We start from the raw sequence: 24684 nt of genomic DNA, 5'->3' as shown, positions 1-24684 counted from the left end.
CACACACACACACACACACACACACACACACACACACACACACACACCTTGGGCTAGGCCAAAGCAAGTCCAAAATTAGGCCAGCTGCAGAGAATTAAAAGAGTTTAGCCATAGAGAAAAGATGCTTAGGGATTAGTCTGATATTGGGGGATGACAAGGTTTTCCACTTGAAGAAATAATAGCAGTGGAGCTTTCTATTTAGACCTGTATCCTAGAATTGAGCCTGTGAACCAGGGAACACAAAGCCCCTGTGAGTGTCCCTAGAAACTGATCCTCAAATAGACTTCACTTTCTCTTGGGGGAAGAAAGAGCAATGGAAGTAATGGATCTATTTAGGGAGGTCACATACCAACACCACATCACAACACTTAAGTGTTCAGGTTGGCCACTCAAAGAGAAGGAGCAGATACAAACCATTTTACTTAGCCAAGAGAGCCATGCTCTCCTTCTGTCTTTTACTTGATAGGCTGTGGGAGATTTAGACTCATGTTGCATGTTAATTGCATCTAATTTATACAAAACCTATGTCAAATCAGAACCCAGAGAAACCCCTTCTCCTTATAACCAGAGTTAACTTTTAATAAAAAATCACAGAAATTTAGAGGTGAAAAGGTCCTTTCAGATACATCTAGTCTAACTCCATTATTTTACATGGGGGAAAGAAAGGAGAAATAACTCTCCCAAAGACATATTAGTGAATGGCTAAGCCAAAAACAGAACCCAGGTTTCCTAAATCTCAGACTAGGGTTACCTCCATCACTACTATAAATGAATACTTAATTTAACTTGGGACCAGAAAGTTCCCTCCCTCTCCCCACCTCCCATATAAAAGATTTCTATCTCTTCTTCAGGTTGCCTGAAATTGTATTAATGGTTTTCTGGTTTTCAAGAGTCTCTGATGAAAATGAAAACATCCATGGGAAAGAGGGCACATTAAATGCCTCCAATTTACTAGAAAACTTAATAAGAAAGGTCCTATGGAAATAGAGCATAGACTAGAAGGCAAGTGGAGGGGTAGGAGCCAGATAGGGAAAGAAGAATTAGGAGTAGCCAAGACAAAGACTACCCATTGTTCCGTATTACTCAGGGCTGGCCTGAGTACCAGGATAAAAATCAACATGCTATTAGATAAATGAAGCCTTGTCTGCAGCTAGGGATACCCCCAAGGCACTGAACTACTTCAATCCTGGTCTCTTGATGCTCAGATTCCTTAGTGACACATCAGGACAGTGCCTGCCATGCTCCCAATATCTGAGAGCTATAAAGATCCTCACATTTAGAATTCAAGGAAACATTAAAGATTAGTTTTAGAATGTCAGAGGTTTTTTTTATTGTTTTTTTAATTCTGCCACAATTAGCCAACCTCTCTTTGAAGACCTACAGGGATGGGCAGTATGTCCGCTCTTTTTTCTTTGATGTCATAAGGGCCTTTTTCATGAAATCAAAGATGTAGTAATTATGGTGATGACAAAAACAACAACAATAATAATAACAGAGTATTTCACATCAGGAAAAATCATTCTAACAAGAGTAATGAGCAGAATTCAACCCACTTTGAAGGTCTTCATATGAAGGCTAGGCAACCACTTATGGGCAGTTAGGTGGCACAGTGGATGAGTGCTAAGCCTGGAGTCAGGAAGATTCATCTTCCTGAGTTCAAATCTGGTCTCAGACACTAACCAACTGTGTGACCCTGAGCAAGTCACTCGACTCTGTTTGCCTCAGTTTTCTCATCTCTAAAAGGATCTGGAGAAGAAAATCACAAACCACTCTAGTATCTTTGCCAAGAAAACTCCAAATGGGGTTTTCAGACATGAATAGTCAGACATGGCTGAAATGACTAAGCAAAAAATATATACTTTTGGGTATAATTTGGAGGATATATCTTTCAAGTGCACTGAAATATAAAGACAGTTGCTAGTGTCCCTTCAAAATCTCAAATTCTAAGATCCTGTGATTCAGTACAAAAAAGCACTAACACAAAATTTGTCTCAGCTGATCTTCATATAACACCCTGTGTTATATCCCAGTCACTTACCTCTCTGGACCTCAGTTTCCAAATTAAGAGAGACTATATAACATCTAAATTCACTTCCAACCCTAAATTATGTAATCCTTTGACTCTACAGAGAAGATTATCAAAGCTCTAAAAACGAAACATGCTGAACAATATAAGGATTTCAGAGTCAAATGGAAGACTTAAGGGAAGAGAGAGGTGGACCCTAACCAAGGGGTCTCCCCTTACAGGGGAGTAACATCTTCCATCTATACACTGGCAGACCTTGAAAGCCAAATGCAAACCCAGCTTTGGATTCTGTTGACTTCAACCCTTTTTATTTTTATTGAGGGTTTTTTTTCAGTGATTACCTACTGATGTGCTGAGGATTCCTTACTTTTGGTCTCTTCTGCCTTCCAAACGTTAGGCCACAAACTACAGAAATGTGAAGCTTGGATTGCAGTGTGCTCTGAGACAAAAAGTAAAAAAGAGAGGGAGAAGAAGGACAAATATACAGAATGTGATGAAATGGAGGAAGCATCCCTAATCAGCTTTCCAAAACAAGCAGGGTGAAAGGGAGAGAGGTATTCAAGATGGCAGAGCCTAAAGGTATGCTGGAGTCTGATCAAATTGGCTTGAGAGACCTGGTTATTAAATTATCAGTGTGAGTATTTATACCTCAAAAATCAAAAAAGGCTTATTGCTGATTGTCTGAACTTCAGAAAGTAATGGAGAAAATGTTAATAATGCAGATTAAACTTAAAAATATACCATGTCTGCATTTTTTGAGAGCCAATTGTTAAACATTTACCAACACATCACTGTGAAGAACCAAATAGTTCTTGAGTAAACTGAAGAATCCATCATAGGTTCACTATTAAAGATTGTCTCAGATGGCAAACTGAATGCTCTCTGGCGTGAAGAAACCATGGGATTTATTGATTGGCAACAATGAAAAAACACCATTTGGGGTTTTTTTTTTGTTTTTTTTTTCATGAAAACCAATTCCATTTCCTATAGAATAGAGCCAAGAGTCAGTAATAGGATCAATCATTCGGGATGGAGGATAATGGTTTTGGAGTCAGGAGACCTGAGTTTGAATTGTGACTTTGTTACTTGCCAAGTTAAATGACTATGGGTAAGTCATTAGCTCTCTGAGCTTCAGTTTCCTCTAAGTAAAATGCTCTCCTAATTTGTTTATGTAATCACCCTTTCTGTCTATATTATATACCCATTTTTGACATCTTGGTATTTGGGGTGAGATACTGGTCTATCCCTAGTTTCTGCCAAACTGTTTTCCAGTTTTCCCAGGATGTTTTGTCAAATACTAAGTTAGAGTCTCAAAAGCTTGGATCCTTTGAGTTTATCAAACATTAGATTATTATGGTTGTTTCCTACTGTGTACTGTGTACATAATCTATTCCACTGATACACCAATTCTGTTTCTTAGCCAGCAGCAGGTTGCTTTGATGATGACCACTTTATAATACAGTTTGAGATCTAAAATGGTTCAGCCACTTTCCTTCCCATCTTTTTCATTAATTTCCTTGATATTCTTGACCTTTTGATCTTCTAGATGATTTTTTTTTATTTTTCTAGCCCTATAAAATGATATTTGGTAGGTTGATTGGTATGGCACTGAATAAAAAATTAATTTAGGTAGAATTGTTATTTTTATTACATTGGCTCAGTCAATTCATGAGCAATTAATATTTTTTTCCAATTGTTCAGATCTGACTTTATTTATTTATGACAAGTGTTTTGTAATTGTGTCATAGAGTTCCTGTATCTGTCTTGTCAGGTAGACTCCCAAATATTTTGTATATTGTCTACAGTTATTTTAATTGAAATTTCTTTCTATCTTTTATTACTAGGCTTTGTTGTTAATATGCAGAAATGCTAATGAGTTATGTGGGTTTATTTTATATTCTACAACTTTACTAAAGTTGTTAATTATTTCAACCATTTTTTTAATTGAATCTCCAGGATTCTCTAAGTATACCATCATATCATCTACAAAGAATGGTAGTTTTGTTTCCTCGTTGCCTATTCTAATTCCATCCATTTTTTTTCTTTTTCTTATTGGTATAGCTACCATTTCCAGTATAATATTAAATAATAGTGATGATAATATACATCCTTGTTTCACCTCTGATCTTATTGAGAAAGTTTTTAGCTTATTCCCTTTATAGAAAATGCTTGCTGATAGTTGTAGATAAAAAACTAATTATCATTTTAACAAAAGTTCCATTTGTTCCTATGCTTTCTAGCATTTTTAATAGGAATGGGTGTGGTATTTTGTCAAAAGCCTTTTCTGCACCTACTGAAAAAAATCATATGATTTCTGTTGATTTTGTTATTAATATGATCAATTATACTAATAGTTTTTCTAATATTGAACAAAGCTTCCATTTCTGGTACAAATACCAAGTGGTGATAGTATATAATATGTGTGATATATTACTATAATCTCCTTGATAGCATTTTAGCATTTTTTCATCAATGTTCATTAGGGAAATTGACCTATAGCTTTTTTTTCTGTTTTCACTTTTCCTAGTTTAAGTATCAGTACCATATTTGTATTGGAAAAGGAATTGGGAGGGGTTCCTTCTTTGTCTATTTTTCCAAATAATTTGTGTAGCATTGGAATTAATTGTTCTTTAAATGTTTGGTAGAATTAACTTGTAAATCCAACTGGTTCCAGGGATTTTTTTTATAGGAAGCTCATTGATGACTTTTTCAATTTCTTTTTTCTCAAATAGGATTCTTTAAGTATTCTATTTCTTTTTCTTTTAATGTGGACAATTTTATTTTTGTAAATATTCACCCATTTCACTTAGATTATAAGATTTATTGTCATATAATTGGACAAAACATGTCCTGATAATTGCTTTAGTTTCATCTTCATTTGGTGGCAAATTCACCCTTTTTATTTTTTGATACCGATAATTTTATTAATTTCTTACTTTTAATCAAATTAACCAATTGTTGATCCATTTTATAGGGGTGTTTTTCCATAAAACCTGCCCCTAGATTTATTTATTAGTTCAATGGTTTCTTTCTTTTCAATTTTATTAATCTGTCTTTTGATTTTCAGGGTTTCCAATTTAGTGTTTATAGTTTGTTCCTTTTCTAGTTTTCTTTTTAGTTGCATGCCAAATTCATTGATCTTCTCTTTCTCTTTTTATTATTGGTGTATGTATTTAGAGATATAAAATTTCCCCTAAGTACTCCTTTGGCTTTATTCCATGAATTTTGGTATGTTATCTCATTATTGTCATTCTCTTTAAGGAGATTATCGACTGTTTCTATTATTTGTTCTTTGACCCACTCATTTTTTAGGATTAGATTATTAGTTTCCAATTATTGTTGAATGTAATTTTATTGTATTATAATCTGAAAAGCATGAATTTAATATTTCTGCATTTTGTATTGAGGGGTTTAGGCTCTAATACATAGTCAATTTTTGTGAAGGTACCATGTATAACTGAGAAAAAGATACATTAATTTCTATTCCTATTTAATTCTCTCCAGAGATACATCATATCTAACTTTTCTAAAATTCTTTTCCTTTCCTTAAATTTTTTTCTTGTTTATTTTTGGTTAGATTTATCTAGTTCTGAGAGGGGGGAGGCAAGGTCTTCCAATATTATACTTTTAGTATCTACTTCCTCTTATAACATTTAAATTTTTCTTTAATAATCTGGATACCATGCAATTTGGTGCATATGCATTTAGTATTGATATTACTTCAATGTCTATGGTAACTTTTAGCAATATGTAGTTTCCTTCCTTATCTCTTTTAATTAGATCTATTTTTGCTTTTGCTTTGACTGAGATCAGAATTGCTACTCCTGCTTTTTTTACTTCAACTGAAGCATAACAGATTTTCCTCCAACCCTTTACCTTTACACTGTGTGTCTCTCAGTTTCAAATGTGTTTCTTGTAAATAACATATTATAGGATTCTGTTTTTTAATCCACTCTGCTTTCTTTTTTCCACTTAATGAGTGAGTTTACCCCATTCACATTCACAGTTATGTTTATGATTTTATCCCCCCTGCCCTTGTAGTTCCCTGTAGGATAAGATAAATTTATATATGCAATTGAATGTGTATGTTATTCTTTTTTTGAGCCAATTCTAATGATAGTAAGTTTCAATCATTACCCACTACAAGCCCCCATCTTCCCCTCCATCATAAAAGCTCTTTCATGCCTCTTTCATGTCAGATAATTTGTCCCATCCTACCTCTCCTTTTCCTATTCTATCAGTGCATTCCTTTTTCTCACATCTTAATTTTGGGGGAGATGATATCATCTCATCACAGCAAACTCATCCCCAGATCCTCTGCCTATGTATACTCCTTCTAAGTGTCCTAATAATGAAAAAATTTTAGGAGATAGCAGTATTATCTTGCTATGTAAGATGTAAAGAGTTTAACCTTATTAAATTGCTTATGATTTCTCTTTCTTGTTTACCTTTTTATATTTATCTTGAATCTCATATTTAAAAGTCAGATTTTCTATTTAGCTCTGGTCTTTTTTTTAAGAATGCTTGAAAGTCCACAATTTTATTAAATATCTATTTTTCCTTGAAGAAATATACTGTTTTACTGGGTAGGTGATTCTTGGTTGTATTTCTAATTCATTTGTTTTCCAGAAGATCACATTCGAAACCCTCCAATCCTTTAATGTAGAAGCTGCTAAATTCTATGCTATCCTAACTATTGCTCCACAGTATTTAAAATGTTTTTCTGACTGCTTACGATATTTTCTTTTTAATATGGAAGCTCTGGTATTTAACTATAATATACCTGGGAATCTTCATTTGGGTATGTCTTTCTGGAAGTGATCAGTGAAATTTTTCAATTTCTGTTTTGCACTCTAGTTCCAAGGCATTTTTCATTGATAATTTCTTGAAAGATGATGTCTAGGCACTTTTTTGATCATGGCTTTCAGGTAGTTGAATAATTTTTAAATTATCTCTCTTGTTCTGTCTTCCAGGTAAGTTTTTTTTTTTTTCCAATGAGATATTTCACATTTTCTCCTCTTTTTTTCACTCTTTTCATTTTGTTTTATTATTTCTTGCTTTATCATAAAGTTATAATATTAGCTTTCTCTTGACCAAATCTAATTTTAAAAGAACTGTTTTCTTTTTTTTATTTTTTAGCTTACATCATTCATTTCCACAAGATTTTGAGTTACAAATTTTCTCCCCATTTTTCCCCTACTCACCAGCCCAAAACAGTGATCCCACTGAATATCCCCTCCCCTAATCTGTTCTCTCCCATATCTTCCCCCATCATGTCTCCAACTTTCAAGTAGGGCATGGTGGATCTCTATGCCCCAGTGCCTGTATATCTTATTTCCCAGTTAAATGTATAATAATAATTATTATATATATATTTAAACATTCGATTTTAAAACTTTGAATTCCAGATTCTTTCCCTACCTCCCTCATCACCCACCCTTACTGGGAAGATAAGCAATTCAATATAGGTTGTACACGTGTAGCTATGCAAAATATTTCCATAGTGGATATATTATGAAAGACTGACTATATTTCCCTCCATCCTATCCAACCCCCCACTTGTTCTATTCACTACTTTGATCCTGTCCCTTTTCAAAAGTGGGTACTTCCAACTTCCCTCCCCCCCCAGCCTACCCTCCCTTCCATCATCCCCCCTCTCATCCCCTTCCCCCTACTCTCCTGTAGGGTGAGATACCCTATTTAGTGTGTATGTCAGTCCATCCCTAATCCAAATTCAATGAGAATAAGGTTGACTCATTCCCTTTTGCCTTCCTGTTCTTCCCCTCCATTGCATCAGTTTTCTCTCACCTCTTCTATATGAAATAATTTACTCCATTATATATCTCCCTATCTACTCTCATTATATTCCTCTGTGACCTCTTAATTTCACATTTTAAGGATCATCCCTTCCTATTAAATTGGTCTTGTTCCCTCTGTCTATGTATACCTGTATACATATATACACATACCCACATATGTATTCATATGCCCATATATTCCCCTATATTGCCTTCTCATGCTTCTCTTGCTTCTTGTATCTGAATGTCAAATTTTCTATTCAACTCTGGTTTTTTCATCAACAATGCTTGAAATTCCCCTATTCCATTGAATGACCATATTTTCCCCTTACTCAGTTTTGCTGGGAAGGTGATCCTTGGTTTTAATCCCAGCTCCTTTGACCTCTGGAATATCATGTTCCAAGCCCTTTAATCCCTCAATGTAGAAGCTGCCAGATCCTGTGTTATCCTGATTATATTTCCACAATATTCAAATTGTTTCTTCTTGGCTGCTTGTAATATTTTCTCCTTGATCTGGGAACTCTGTAACCTGGCTATAATATCCCTAGGAGTTTTCTTTTTCAGAAAGTGATTGGTGGATTCTTTCTATCTCTATTTTGCCTTGTGGTTCTAAAATATAAGGGCAATTTTCCTTGAGAATTTCTTGAAGGATGATTTCTAGGTTGTTTTTTTGATCATGGCTTTCAGGTAGTCCAATAATTTTTAAATTATCTCTCCTGGATATATTTTCCAGGTCAGTGGTTTTTCCAATGAGATATTTCACATTGCCTTCTATTTTTTTCATTTTTTTTATCTGTTTAGTAGTATCTTGATTTCTCATAAAGTCCCAGCTTCCATTTGCTCTAATCTAATTCTGAAGGAATCATTCTCTTCAGTGAACTTTTGAGATTCTTTTTCCATCTGGCAAATTTGGCTTTTTAAGGCATTCTTCTCCTCATTGGCTTTTTGAGCCTCTTTTGCCATTTGAGTTAGTCTATTTTTTAAGGTGTTATTTTCTTCAGTCAGGTTGTTGACTCACTTTTCTTATTTTCTTACATCATTCTCATTTCTCTTCCCAATTTTTCTTTCACTTCTCTTATTTGGTTTTCAAAATCCTTCTTAAGCTCCTCTATGACCTGTAAGCAGTTTATTTTTTTCTTGGAAGCTCCTGGTGCAGGAATTCTAACTTCACTGTTTTCCTCCTGTTCCATACCCCAATCCTTCTTGTCCCCCCCAAAAAAAGGAATCCAAAGTCAGACTGCTGTCCTTGCCTTGCTTCCCTCACTTGCTCATGTTGCCACTCAATTACTTGACTTTTGAGCTTTTGCCACAGTAGATCTCTGCCACCAGAGAGGGGAGCTTTGTCCCAAATTGCTGGGGTTTTTGCAGCTGCTGGAGCTATTAATTGGCTGCCCTCTCAGAAGCCTCCACATGCTCTGGCACACTGGTCAGGCACCCCAGAACCTCCACCCCAGACAGTGATCCAGATCCCAGCAGGTTAAAGCAAGAGCAATTACCTCTCATACTGGTAGCTTGGTCCCCCTACAATCTGAAGTCCTGGAGCTCTGAAGCAGCCATGTAGCTGCTTTTCCCTCCAGGGGACAAAGGCTGGACCATACCCTGGAACTCCCAGGTCCCAAAGTCCACACTGCACTGACCTCTCACTTTGTCCTTAGCATCTATGGGTTGATAATTCTGGAAAGCCCCACTACTGCTGGTGATCTTAAGTACCTCCAGTCGTTGGCTGGTTGTGGCCACCCTGAAGGTAAAACCTTGGGCCAGTGTGAGGCTGGGCTCAGCTCCTAACATGCTGTGCTGGCCACTTCCTGCCAGCCTGCCAGGCTGTTTTCAGTGGGAGGTTAGCTTCTCTGTGTTATTTTTGGGGTTCTGTAGCTCCAAAGTTTGTTTAGAGTTATTTTTTACATGAATTGGAGGTGGAAGCAGGAGCCCTGAGGAAGTCCTGTTTCTAAAAACTGTTTTCTTTAGTGACCTTTCATTTTAGTGACCTCCTTTTCCATTTGATCAATTCTGTTTTTTAAGGAGTTCTTCTCTTCAGTGAATTTTTGTACCTCTTTTTCATTGAACCTATTGTGTTTTTTAAGGAATTTTTCTCTTTAATGGAATTTTGTGCTTCTTTCACCATTTGGTTTATTATACTTTATAAAATGTCATTTTCTTCAGTATTGTTTTTGTGCCTCCTTGACCAAGGTGTTGACTCTTGCATCACTTTTATTTCTTTCTCCCATTTTTCCTCTGCCTCTCTCTGATTTTTAAAAATCATTTTTAAGCTCCTCCAGCATCTGAGGCCAATTCACATTTTTCTTTGAGACTTTGCATGTAGCTACTTTGATCTCATTGTCTTCTTCTGAGTTTGTATTTTAATCTTCCCTGTCACCATAGTACTTTCTATGGTCAGGTTCTCTGTTGTCATTGCCATTGTGACTGTCATAGTCATTGTTGTGGTTGTTGTGATTGTATGCTTATTTTTCTAGTGATTTTCTTAACTTTTAAATTTATGTCAAAATTGGGCTCCAATCCTGAGGTGGAGGGGGCACTGTCATAAGCTTCAGCTTTTTTATGCTATTGTTTTCAGAGCTAATTCTGAGAGCCTGTATGTTTCAGTTCTTCCAAGGTGGTATGATCTAAAGAGAGGTGTTTGCCAGTGTTCTCCTGGTCTGTGCTCTAGTCTTTGAGTAATTGTACGCATTCTTGTCTACCCTGGAACTATAACCAGAATCTGCTCCTGCTAGCCCTCTTCCTTGCCCTGGAACTGCAACCTGGAAACACATATAAGCAATGCAATAGACTCCATGCCACCAAAAGATGTCCTATAATTTCCTTCTGAGCAGTTATTTAACTTCATTACTATATGTGGGCTGAGAAATCTGAAAGCTGCTGCTGCCAAGGCCTGTTGATGGCTTGTGCTAGCTTGGAGGAGGGGGGAAGCCTTAATGTTGGTTTACCTGGGCATCCTGTACTAAATATATTCCATTCTTACCCCAGTGAGGTAGTCTTCTTGTCAGTCTTCTAAGTTGTGCAGGGCTTATTTTACCTCATTCTTTTGTTGGTTCTGCCATTTAGAATTCATTTAAAGACATCATTTTCATTTTATTTGGAGGGAATTTGGAAGATCTCAATCAATTCCCTGCCTCTACTCTACATAGGAACTCCTTATCTCTGCCTGATCTAGTATATTCACTTTTGACTAGTTATAATTTTTACATATATCAAACCTAAAACTGCCTCTTTTCTGCTTCCATCCATTGACCCTAGTTCTATTTCTGAGGCCAATGAGCAACATTATACCTAGTCATCATCCTAAATATCCCTAGCTCCTTCAATTAATCCTCATAGGAAATGCTTTTCAATCCTCATTCTCTTCTGGATGCCCTCACTTATTTATGTCTTTCATGAAATAAGGTGCCTAAATGTACACAGGATGGTCCAGAATGTCCTATCTGGACTTGGCAGAATAGAATGGAACTTCTGGGGAAAGAGAAGGACATAAGCATTTGAGTGCCTACTCAGAGTCAAACACAGTGCCAAGAGCTTTTGAAATTTTTCATTTGAGCCTAGGATTATTATCCCCATTTTCAATTGACAAAACTGAGGCAGACGTTAAGTGACTTGTCCTGGGTCACATAACTAGCAAGTGTTTGAGGTAAAATTTGAACTTGGCTCCTCCTGACTCCAGACTTATTACTCTATCCACTGTACCACCTAGCTGCTTACTGAATTACTCACTCTTCCTACTATGCTTCTTTAATGAAGCCTAGCATAGCATCAGCTTTTTAGCTTTCATGTCATATTGCTGACTTATGCTAAGCAGGGAGTCTGGAAAATGCTCAGTTACTGAAGTACGAGTTGCACAATCTAACCAAGTGCCCTATACTCTGCAGTTCTGGAACTGATTATTTTTCCTTAGACATAGATGAAGAACTTTGCACTGGTCACAATTAAAGCTTCTCCCATTAAGTTCGCTTTGTCCTTCTGGTTTTTCAGATTCTCTTTCCATTATGATTCTGTCATTCAGTATGCCATCAATGTTAATGAGACTTCTCTCAGGGCAAAGTCATTGGTTAATTTGGTATCTATGTTTCATCCTGATCTAGAGGCAGCTTGTCAAGACAATGGATATATCACCAGGCTTGCAGTGTGGAAGAACTGAGTTTGAATCCTACCTTCCCACCAGATATGTGACTGTAGGCCATCCATTTAACCTCTTAGATACCTCAGTTTCCTCATTTGTGAAATAGGAATTATATTAACAATTAACTCACAGGGTTGTGACAATCAAGAGAGATGATATATATAAAATACTTCGCAAACTTTAAACCACTGCATGATGGCATGTTATTATTATTATTAATGATCTAAGTCACTGTTACAAATAATGAATAACATAATCTCAAGGAGGGGGTGTCTAGGTGGCACAGTGAATAGAGTACCAACCCTGGAGTCAGGAGGACCTGAGTTCAAATCTGGCCTTAGACACTTAACACTTTACTAGCCATGTAACTTTGGCCAAGTCACTTAACCCCAACTGCCTTGCCTTCCCCCCTCTAAAAATAAAGCAAAAGAATTTTTTTAATAAAACATCAAGGATAGAGTGTTGTGGAATTCCTCTAAAGATCTGGTACTTACCCCAGGAGGTGGAGTCAAAAATGACAGAGAAAATGGAGGGATTCTCCTGAGCTCTCTCTAAAACCCCTCTGAACAATTTTAAATAATGACTCAAAAAAAATTCTGGAGCAGTATATAACACCAAAGGACAGGGTGAAACAATTGTACAGTCAAAGACAACTTAGAAGATCAGCAAGAAAGGTCTGTTGCACCAGGATGAAAGTAGAGCACAGTTCAGTGCAGACCCCATCAGCACAGATCAGGCCCCAGCAAACCAGCAGCAGGCTTAGGTGGCAATTAAATTAGCAGTGGCAGTAGATGCTTATGGATCTCTCAGGCCACAGGCAATAAAGGAGTCAAACAACTGGTCAGAAGGAGATTAAAGGGGCCTCTTTGCTGGCACTGGGGGGCAGGAGTCTGTTGTACTACTGATCATTAGATCTGGGTTGCAGTTCTGGGTGGAAGTCCCAGGACAAGAATGAGAAGTAGCACAATAGAGCACAGGGAACAGGGATCTGTGTCACTGTCCCAGGGCAGAAAAGAGTGTGGTCACTCACAGACCAGAGCACAGGCCAAGAGAGCAGCAAACACACTTCTCTTTAGATCATACCACCTCGGAAGAGCTGAAAACTTACAGGTTCCTAGAATTATCCATGAAAACAACTGCACAAAAACCCTGAAGCTTGGGATAGTGCGCCCTGCACCCTGGAAGCAGAACCCCCCTTTAGCAAAGAGTCAAAAGTCAAGAAATAGGATGGACAAATGAGCAAATGACGGAAAAAAAACAATTCTGACTAAAGAAAGTTAATATGGTGACAAAGAAGACCAAAACACATACTCAGAAGAAAATGAAGTCTAAACTGCTACATCCAAAACCTCAAAAAAATATTAATTGGTCTCATAAAAAAGAGTCAACAGCTTAAAAAAGGAGGCACAAAAAAATACTGAAAAAATAACACCTTAAAAAATAGAATAGTCCAAATGGTAAAAGGGGTACAGAAACCCAATGAGGAAAAGAATGTCTTGAAAAGCAGAATAAGCAAATGGAAAAAGATATACATCAAGAAACAATAAAAACAAAACCAAAAGAATATAAAAATCGAGTGACATATCTTATTAGAAAAACAACTGACCTGGAAAATAGATACAGGAGAGATAATTTAAAAATTATTGGACTACCTGAAAGCCAGGATAAAAAAAAAGAGCCTAGATACTATTGTTCTATAAGAAATACTATTGTTCTGTAAGAAATGATGAACAAGGTGCTCTCAGAAAAACCTGTAAAGACTTACATGAACTGATGCAAAGTGAAATGAGCAGAAGCAGGAGAACATTATACATAGTAACAGCAATATTGTATGATGATCAAATGTGAATAACTTAGCCATTCTTAGCAATACAAAGATCCAAGACAATTCTCAAGGACTTATGATGAAAAATGTTATCCATCTGCAGAGAAAGAACTGATAGAATCTGAATGCATATCAAAGCATATTTTCCTTTACTTCTTTCATTTTTCTTGGGTTCTTGTATGCATTTTCTTTCACATGATTAACATGAAAATATGTTTTGTATGACTGCACATACATAATCTATATCAAATTGCTTGCCTTTGCAATAGGGGGAGAGGTGGGGAGAAAATTCGGAACTCAATAGTGTTTTTTAAAATGTTAAAAATTATTTTACATGTAATTGGGAAAATAAAATATTAAATTTGAAAAAAATAATATTTTGTTTTCCCCAAGTACATGTAAAACTATTCTTAACATTCGTTTTTTTAATTTTGAGTTCCAAAGTCTCTCCCTCCTTCTATTCCCTCCTACCTCCCTGAGATAGCAAATACTTTATATAGTTTATATATGTGTAATCATACAAAACATATTTCCATATTAGTCATGTTGTGAAAATAAATAGACCAGAAAATGAAAAAAAAATAAAGTGAAAAATAGTATACTTTGATCTGCATTCAGACCTCATCAGTTCTTTTTCTGGCGATAGATAGATAGTCCTTTGGAATTGTGTTGAAAATAGTTGTCATTCACAGCTGATCATTGTACAATATTGCTGTTACTATGCTTCTGCTCACTTCACTTTGCATTAGTTCATGTAAGTCTTTCCAGTTTTTCTGAAAACGTACTGCTCATAATTTCTTATAGGACAATAGTATTCCATCATAATCATATGCTATAATTTGTTCAGCAGTTCCCCAAGTGATGGGCATCTCCTCAATTTTTAATTCTTTTCCACTACAAAAAATAGCTGCTGTAAATATTTTTGTTCAGATAAGTTCTTTCCCTTTTTTAAAACTCATTGGGATACAGACCTACTAGTGGTATTGCTTGGGCAAACGTATGTATGATTTTGTAGCCCTTTGGCCATAGTTCCAAATTACTCTACAGAATGGTTGGATCATTTCATAACTCCACCAAAAATGCATTGGTGTTCCAATTTTCTTACATACTCTCCAACATTTATTATTTTCCTTTTCTGTCATGTTACCCAACTTGAAAGGTGTGAGGTTTCAGAATTATTTAATTAGCATCTCTCTAGTCAATAGTGATTCAAGGCTTTTTTTTTCATGTAACTATAGATAGCTTTGATTTCTTCTTCTGAAAACTGCTTATTCAAATTCTTTGACAATTTATCCATTGGGGAATGACTTGATTTCTTATTAACTTTGACTCAGTTTTCTACATATTTAAGAAATGAAGCCTCTATCAGTGACACTTACTAATAAAAAAATTCCCAGTTTTCTACTTTCCTTCTAATCTTCACTACATTGGGATTTTTTCTGCAAAAAAACTTTTTAATTTAGTATATCAGAATCATTTTATATCTTATAATGCTATCTCTTGTTTGGTCATAAATTCTTCCCTTATCCATAGATCTGACAGGTAAAATATTCCATATACTTATGTTATCATTGATGATATCTAAATAATGTATTCATTTTGACCTTATCTTGATATATATTTGACATATTGGTCTATACATCATTTCTGTCAATCTGTTTTCCAGGTTTCCCAGCAGTTTTTGTCAATGAGTGAGTCCTTGTCCACAAAGCTTGGATCTTTGCATTTATCAAACACTAGATTATTATGATCATTTACTACTGTGTATTGTGTACCTAGTCTATTCCATTGGTCTACCCCTCCATTTCTTAGCCACTATCATATTGTTTTAATGATTACTACTTTCAAATAAGTTTGTGTTCTTATATTCCTATATTGCACCTTCCTTCATATTTTTCATTAATTCCCTTGATATTCTTGGCCTTTTGTTCTAGATGAATTTTGTCATTATTTTCTCTAGCTTTATAAATTAATATTTTGGGTACTTTGGTATGGCAATAAAGTAAATTAATTTAGATAGAATTCCAATTTTTATTATAATTGACTCAGTCAACCCATGGGCAATTAATATTTTTCCAATTGTTCAGATCTGACTTTATGTTAAACTAAATGACTTTGGTGTGTGTATATATGTGCCTGTATCTGTGTGTCTGTATGTAATATATATGAGTGTATCTGTGTGCATGCAACACACATATATATACATATATAATGTGTGTACATACATACACACACTTTCAACATCTTAATTTCCTAGTTTCCCAATTTACTTATTTCCCATGACCTACTCCTTCACCCTACCTCAGGTATACACAGAGACAGGTGTACCTTTGTCCTTGCCATCACTCATAAGTGTTCCACTTTGATGTTCATGAACTTCTGAAATTCTTATATCTAAGCACAATCTTCTATTATTCCCTCTGCTTTGTAATTCTTAAGCCTACTATTCATTATCACTATGACCTTCAACCCTCTGGCCTTATTTCTTTCCCAAGTCATCATCCTTGAACTGGCTATGTTCTCTTCTCTTTCTTGGTGAAGCAATTCAACTCTATGCTGTCTCCTAACTTGCCCCCTTATCCTATCATTGATCTGCCCTGTCAAGCCCAATTCTGCACTACTCCCACCCCCACTACCTGTCATCTTTGCTCCTATTTATGTGTTGCCTAATAGTGTTGGAGAAAATCATGGAACCATGCTGACTGGGTCCTCTAAAAACTTACACTACATAACTCCAATTGGGCCCTCACTGTGGCAAAGCAATTCTTTTATGCCTCTCTAATTGATGCAGTATCCCATTTATCATAGCAGCTTTCCCCAAATCTTTTAATCATTCCTGAAATCTCCCATGGCTTCCCCTTTCCTCACCCTCTCAGTTATAATTTTGCCACATATTTCAATAAAAATATTCAAGTCATTTGCCAAGAGATCCCTCTTTATTTCTTGTCATTTGGATGCCTTCATTTCTGTTTCATACCAAAAGGCAGCTTCTCTTTATCAAGAAAAATCTCTCTACAAGCAATATTGACCTCGTTCCATTCCATTTTTCTATCAGAATGTCCCCTCTATTATCCCCACTATCTCACTAATTTTTGGTCTCTCAATGTCTACTGGCTCTTTCTTTTATAACTATAAAAATGTCCATGTCCCCCATCCTTTTTCAAAAAGAAAAAGAAAAAATCCTCATTTGATTCAGTCATCCCCCTCACCGTTGTCCTCCTCCAATCTGTGGTTAAACTCCCTGAGAAAACTATCTACAAATTTTGCCTCTACTTTTCTTCCCCTCCCTTTCTTCTAAGAGATGATTATCAATTATCTCTTAACTGCCAAGTCTAATGGTCTCTTGATTCTCATTCTTCATGACCTTTCTGTAGCTTCTGACACTGCTGATAACACTCTTCTTGATACTATCTTCTCTCTGCCTGTGATGCTACTCTTTCCTGGCTCTCCTCCTACCTTTCTGACTGATCCTTATCACTCTCCTTTGCTAGATCTTCATAAAGGTCATGCTTGCTAACTATAGGTGTGCTAAACCTTTTTCTCTTTTCTCTTGATATTATTTTGCATGGTTAATCTCCTTGCCCCCAGTCTCTCTCCACTCTAATCTAACCCACACTCAGCTATCAAATTAATCTTCCTAAACTGTAGGTCTGATGAAGTCACACCTCTATTCAGTAAACTCTAGTGACTCCCTAACACCTCCAAGAACAAATATAAAATCCTCTATTTGACATTCACAGTCCTTTATAAACTGGATCCCTCCTCTCTTGCAAATATTCCTATATCTGACATCTCCAAATACTCTATGATCCAGTGACGTACTTCCTCCTTACTGTTCCTTGCACATCTTTACAGAAATTTTTTCCCTTCTCATCTCTCTCTTCTTACTTTTTTTGGCTTCTTTCAGTTCTCAAATCCTACCTTCTACAAGAAGTCTTTCTCAATCCCCCTTAATGCTAGTGTCTAGTTGATTATCTCCATTTTACCTGTCTTGTTTGTATATAGTTCTTTTCATATTGTCTCCCCAGTTAGATTGGGAGTCCTTTGAGAACAGGAAAGCGCTTTTTCCTTTCTTTATATCCTTAGTGCCTGGCACATAGATGGCACTTAATAAATGTTTGTATTCTTTTTTTTAATAAATGTTTGTTGACTAACTAGTGATCTCATTAGCTCCCATGAATTCAATTATCATCTCTATGCTGATGATTCTCAGATCGTTTTGTCCAGTACCAACTTCTCTCTGGACTTCCATTCTTACATCACCAATAGCCTACTTAACTAGAACTGGATGTCCCATAAACATCTTAAACTCAACATCCTCCTACTCACCCAGGCTCACCACATAGGAGTCATCTGCAATTCCTGGATGCTCCTGATATCTAATCTGTTTCCAAAAACCTTTTTTATCTACCTTTATAACATCTCGTTTATATATATATATATATATATATATATATATATATATATAATGTACACACACACACACACACACACACACATATAGTGTTTTCTCCTTGGACCCTGATATCAGTTTTGTACAAGCCTTCATCAATTTACACCTGGACTACCCACTCTAGCTCATATTCCACTCAGCTATCAAATTAATATTCTTAAAGTATAGGTCGAACCATATTACCCCTCATGTCAATGAACTCCAATGACTCCCTAATACTTACATGATGAAATGTAAAATCCTGTTTGACTTTTAAAGAACTTCATAATATGATGCCTTCTTACTTTTTTATACTTCTGATACTTTATCTCCTTCATAATCCAATAACAACAATTCAGTGATACTGACCTCCTTACTTTTCCTTACACAAGACATTCCATCTCCTAACTCAGTTCATTTTTACTGAAAGTCCTCCATACCTAAAATGCTTGTCTTCCTCATCTCAGCATTCTGACTTTCCTCAAGTCTCAGATAAAATTGCACCTTCTGGAAAAAAAATCTTTCCCTGTCCATTAAAACTAGTGCCATCTCTCTGATATTAATTCCAATTTACCTTGTATATACTTTGTATGTACATAATTGTTTACACATTTTTTCTCTCATTAAAATATGAGCCCATTGAAGACAGGAACTATTTCTTGCCTTTCTTGTTTTTTGGGGGGGAGGGGTTTGCTTGGCAGAGTGCCTGGCAAATATTAAGCTCCTAATAAATACTCTTTAGATGAGTCATTCAATTAGTTCCAAATTAACTATACTATATCAAAGTCATATCTCAAGAATTTGGGACTTCTGGGAGCCAAGATGGTAGAGCAAGCAGTAAATCACCATAATTCTCCAATATTCACCTCCAAACAACCATAAAATAGCATCCCAAAACAAATCCTCAAAGAGCAGAATCAGCAAAAAGATGATGTGAAACAATCTTTGAGGCCTTGGAAGATCAGCAGGAAAGGTCTGTCTCACTTAGGTAAAAAAAAATGCATTCCAGGATTAGAAACATCCCAAAAATCAAGCAGCAAGTTCCACCTCAGTAAACCAGCAGTATATTCTGCGCCCCAGTGCAGTGGAACAGGCAAATGCCAACACCAGGACACTCCACATGGCCTCAGCATAGCCAGAGAAACTGGCAGACTCCATCTCAAAGAAGTACCATGTGCTTTAGCATAGCCCTGGGCAAACAGGCAGACACCAGCAGCTAGACTGCCATGCATTTCAGTGTAGCCACAGAAAATGCAGAAATACTCCACTGGCCTCAGAACATGCCAGACACTCTCATTGGGACCCTGGTTCAGCATCAGGTAAGCAGCCAGACACCTATGGCCTCCAGCAGCACCAGTCACCCCCCCCCCCCACGCCCCACCCTCAGAGAAGCACCAAATGCAAGGGTTGCCCATGGGTCTCAGGGCAACATCAGCACAGAATCAGTGTCTGCAGCCTCAGGTCCAAGAAGCCTGAAATAGTTCCCCCTCCATTCTGAGAGCAAAATTCAAATTTAGAAGAAAGAAAAAGGTCAAAAACAAAATGAGCAAAAGACAACAAAAAAAGAACCTGACCATAGAAAATTATTATGGTGACAGGGAAAATCAAGTCATAAACTCAGAAGAGGACAACAATGTCAAAACATTTATGGGCAAGACCTCAAGCCCAAAAAGAACTCATATAAGAGTCCAAAAAGGAGCTTAAAAGTCATATAAAAGAGGTAGAAAAAATGGGAAAAGAAATGAGAGTGATGAATCATGAAAAAATAGTCAACAGTTTGGAAAAAGATAATAATTGTTTAAAAAGTAGAATTGGCCAAATGGAAAAGAATGTACAAAAAACAATTGAGAAAAAGAACTCTTTAAAAGTTAGAATTGAGTAAGTGGAAGCTAATGACTCTGTGAGACCAAGAATCAATCAAACAGATTCAGAAGAATGAAAAAATGGAAGAAAATGTAAAATACCTCATGGGGAAAACAACTGATGTGGAAAATAGGTCCAGGAGAGACAAAATCAATGGAATACCTTAAAGCTATAATCAAAAGGAGGACCTGGGCAGCATCTTTCAAGAAATTATCAAGGAAAACTGCCCTCATTTCCTTGAACCAGGGGGCAAAATAGTCATTGAAAGAATCCACCAATCCTCTCAGTAAAGAGATACCAAAATACAAACTCCAAGGAATATTATAGCCAAATTTCAGAACAATCAGGTCAAGGGAAAATACTACAAGCGGCCAGAAAGAAACAATTCAAATATTGAGGAGTCACAATCAGGACTTGGCAGCTGCAACATTAAAAGATCAGAGGTCATGGAAAATAATATTCCAGAAGGTAAAGGAGCTAGGATTACAACCAAGAATCACTTATTCAGCAAAGTTAAGCATAATACATTAAGGGGGAAAATGGTCATTCAATAAAAAAGAGGAATTTCAAGTTTTCACAATGAGAAGACCAGATTTAAACCAAAAATGTGATCTGTAGTATCAAGACCCAAGAGAAGAATTAACAGGTAAAAAGGGAAAAGAAAACATAAGGGATTCAAGAGAGCTAAACTGTTTACATCCCTACATGGGAAAATGATACTTGAAAAAAAATTTTTTTTTTTGCTTTTTGGAGGGGGGAAGGCAGGGAAATTGGGGTTAAGTGACTTGCCCGAGGTCGCACAGCTAGTAAGTGATAAATGCTTGAGACCAGATTTGGACTCAGGTCCTCTGACTCCAGGGCCAGTGTTCTATTCACGATACCACCTAGCCACCCTGGTACCTGAAATTCTTTTTTTTTTTTTGCCTTTTGGAGGGTAATTGGGGTTAAGTAACTTGCCCAAGGTTACACGGCTAGTTTGTGTGTGTGTGTGTGTGTGTGGGTGTGGGTGGGTGGGTGGGTGTTAAGTGTCTGAGGCCAGAACTGAACTCAGGTTCTCCTGACTCCAGGGCCGGCACTTTACTCACTGAGCCACCTAGCTACCCCCTGGTACTTGAAATTCTTAAAAATTGTACCACTAATAGTACAGCTAGAAGGAATATACATAGACAGAGGGTACAGGTATAAAGTGAATTTGAGGGAATGACATAGAAAAAATAATAGATAAGAAAGAGGAATACAGTGGGTACAGAAGGAAAAGAAAAATACAATGAAGTGAATTATGTCACATGAAGAGGGGTGAAAGGCCTATTACAGTAGAGGTGAAGGTGGAAGAGTGGACATGGACAACACATGAACCTTACTCTTATCAGTCTTGGCTCAAATAGGGAATAATATACACAATCAGTTCAATGTAGAAATCTATCTTACCCAACGTTGTAAGGGAGAAGATCAAGCAAAGGGGGAGGAGGGAGGAGGGGTTGAGGTGGAGCTGACAGAAGAAAGGAAAGATCAAGGGAGGTGGTACACAGAAGCAAAATACTCATGAAGAGGGAAAGGGTGAACGGAGAGAGAAGACAAACAGGAGGAAAAATAAGATGGAGGGAAATACACAATGATTAAAAGAAAAGAAAGAAGAAAACCAAATACTGAGCATCAAAAATGAAAAGGATGAATTCAGCACCAATGAAGAAAAAAATTAAAGCAATCATTAGGAAATATTTTGCCCAATTATATGCTATTAAATCTGAGTAAAATCAATAAGTACTTACAAAAATATAAATTATCCAGATTAATAGATCAGGATATAGAATGCCTAAGTAACCTCATCCTAGAAAAGGAAGTCCAACAAGCCATTAATGAATTCCCTAGAAAAAAAATCCCTAGAGCCAAATGATGTCAAATGAACTCTACTGAGCATTTAAAGAATAATTAATTCCAATACAACATAAACTATTTGGAAAAACAGGACAAGAAGGAGTCCTAACAAACTCCTTTTATAACATAAATATGGTGCTGATACCTAAATCAGGGAGAGCCAAAGCAGAGAAGGAAAATTATAGACCAATTTCCCTAATTAATATCAATGCAAAAAAAAAAAAAACTGAACAAAATACTAACAATGTGATTACAGCAAAATATCACAAGGATAGTACACTGTGGCCAGGTGGGATTTATACCAGGAATGCAGGGTTTGTTCAATATTAGGGAAACTAACAATATAACTGACTATATCAACAACAAAACCAACAGAAATCACGATTATCTCAATAGATACCGAAAAAGCTTTAGACAAAATACAGCACCCATTACTGTTAAAAACACTAGATAGCACAGGAATAAAGGGAGTGTTCCTTAAAATGATAAGTAGCATCTGATAGATACTGCTGAAACCACCAACAAGTATAATCTGTAATGGAGATAAGCTAGAAAGCCTTCTCAATAAGATCAAAGGTGAAGTGAGCATGCTCATTATCATCACTATTATTCAATATAGTACTAGAAATTTCAACTATAGCAAATAAGAGAAGAAAAAGGAATCAGAGAAATTAGAATATGCATTGAGAAAACAAAACTATCACTTTTTGTAGATGATATGATAGTATACTTAGAGAATCAACTAAAAACCTACTTGAAATAATGAACTTCAAGAAAGTTGCAAGATATAAGATAAATACACATAAATCATCAAATTTAATTATATGATCAACAAAGTCCAGTAGTAAGAGATAAAAAGAGAAATTCCATTTAAAATAACTGTAAACAATATAAAATACTTGGGAGTCCACATGCCAAGACAAACACAGGAACCATATGAACACAATAATGAAACACTTTTTACATAAAGTCAAATCTAAACAGCTGCAAAAATATCAATTGCTCACAGGTAGACTGAGACAATATAATAAAAATGACAGTTCTGCTTAAACTAATTTACTTATTTAGTGCCATACAAATCAAATCACCAAAAAAAAAAGTATTTGATAGAGCTAGGAAAAATACTAATAAAATTCATCTGGAAGAACAAAAGGTCAAGTATATCGGGGGGGTGGGGGGGAGGTGGCTAGGTAGCACAGTGAATAGAGCACTGGCCTTGGAGTCAAGAGGATCTGAATTCAAATCTGGCCTCAGACACTTAACACAAAAAACTAGCCATGTGACCTTGGGCAAGTCACTTAACCCCAACAGCCCTCCAAAAAAAAAAAAAAAGCAAAAAGTATATCAAGGGAATGAATGTGGGGAAGTGAAGAGTAAAAAGGAAGGTAGCCTAGCAATATCAGATCCCAAACTATATTATAAAGTAGTAGTCATCAAAACTATCTGACATTGGCTAAGAAATAGGGTGGTAAATCAGTAGAATAGATAAGGTACATAGGACCTTAGCCAATGACCACAGTAACCTAATGTTTGATAAACCCAAAGACCCCAACTTTTGGGTTAAGAACTTGCTATTTGACAAACTGCTGGGAAAGCTAAAAAACAATAGGACACAAACTAGGTATAGACCAACATCTCACATTATATACCAAGATAATATCAAAATGGGTGCATGATTAAGACATAAAGGGTGATGTCATAAGCAAACTAGAAGAACAAGGAATAGTCTCCCTGTCCAATCTATGAGGAAGGGAAGGATTCATGACCAAAGAAGAGATAGAGAACATTATGAAATATAAAATAATAATTTTGATTATATTAAATTGAAAGGCTTTTTGTACAAACAAAACCAATGCAACCAAGATTAGAAGGAAAGCAGAAATCTAGAAAATAATCTTTATAGCAAGTGTCTCTGATAAAGGCCTCATTTCTCAAATATATCAAGAAATGGGTCAAATTTATAAGAATATAAGTCATTTCCCAATTGATAAATGGCCAAATGATATGATAACTCAGTTTTCAGATGAAGAAATCAAAGCTATCCATAGGCATATGAAGAAGTGCTGTAAATCACATTTGATTAGAGAAATGCAAATTCAAACAAGTCTGAGGTACCACCTCACACATATCATTTTGGCCAACATGACAAAAAATAAAAATGATAAATGTTGGAGAAGATGTGGGGAAATTGGGACACTGATGCACTGTTGGTAGACTTGCGGAATGATCAACCATTCTAGAAACTTGAAACTATGTCCAAAGGGTAACCAAGCTATGCATACCCTTTGATCCAATAGTAGTACTACTAGTACTACCAGGTATACTATAGTACTACTAGGTCTGTATTCCAAAGAGATCACAGAAAAGAAAAAAGGATTTACATGAGCAAAAATATTTATAGCAGTCTTTTTTTTTGCCTTTTGTAGGGCAATTGGGGTTAAGTAACTTGCCCAAGGTGACCCAGCTAATTTTTGTTGTGTGTGTGGATAAGTGTCTGAGGCCAGAACCGAATTCAGGTCCTCCTGACTCCGGGGTTGGCGCTTTCCTCACTGTACCACCTAGCCACCCCTATAGCAGCCCTTTTTGTGGTTGTAAAATGTTAGAAATTAAGGGAATGCCCATCAATTGGGGAATGGCTGAACAAGCTTTGTGCCACAGCATATAAATGTAATGGAATACTATTCTGCAATAAGAAATGATGAACAGGCAGATTTGTGGAAAGATTTGTATGAACTG

Source organism: Petaurus breviceps, unplaced genomic scaffold, assembly GCF_028583685.1.
Source record: "Petaurus breviceps papuanus isolate PSGF00001 unplaced genomic scaffold, PetGlider_PUasm1.0 171, whole genome shotgun sequence".
Lineage (NCBI taxonomy): Eukaryota > Metazoa > Chordata > Mammalia > Diprotodontia > Petauridae > Petaurus > Petaurus breviceps.
The sequence above is the reverse complement of the archived record's forward strand: the minus strand, read 5'-3'. Positions refer to the sequence as shown.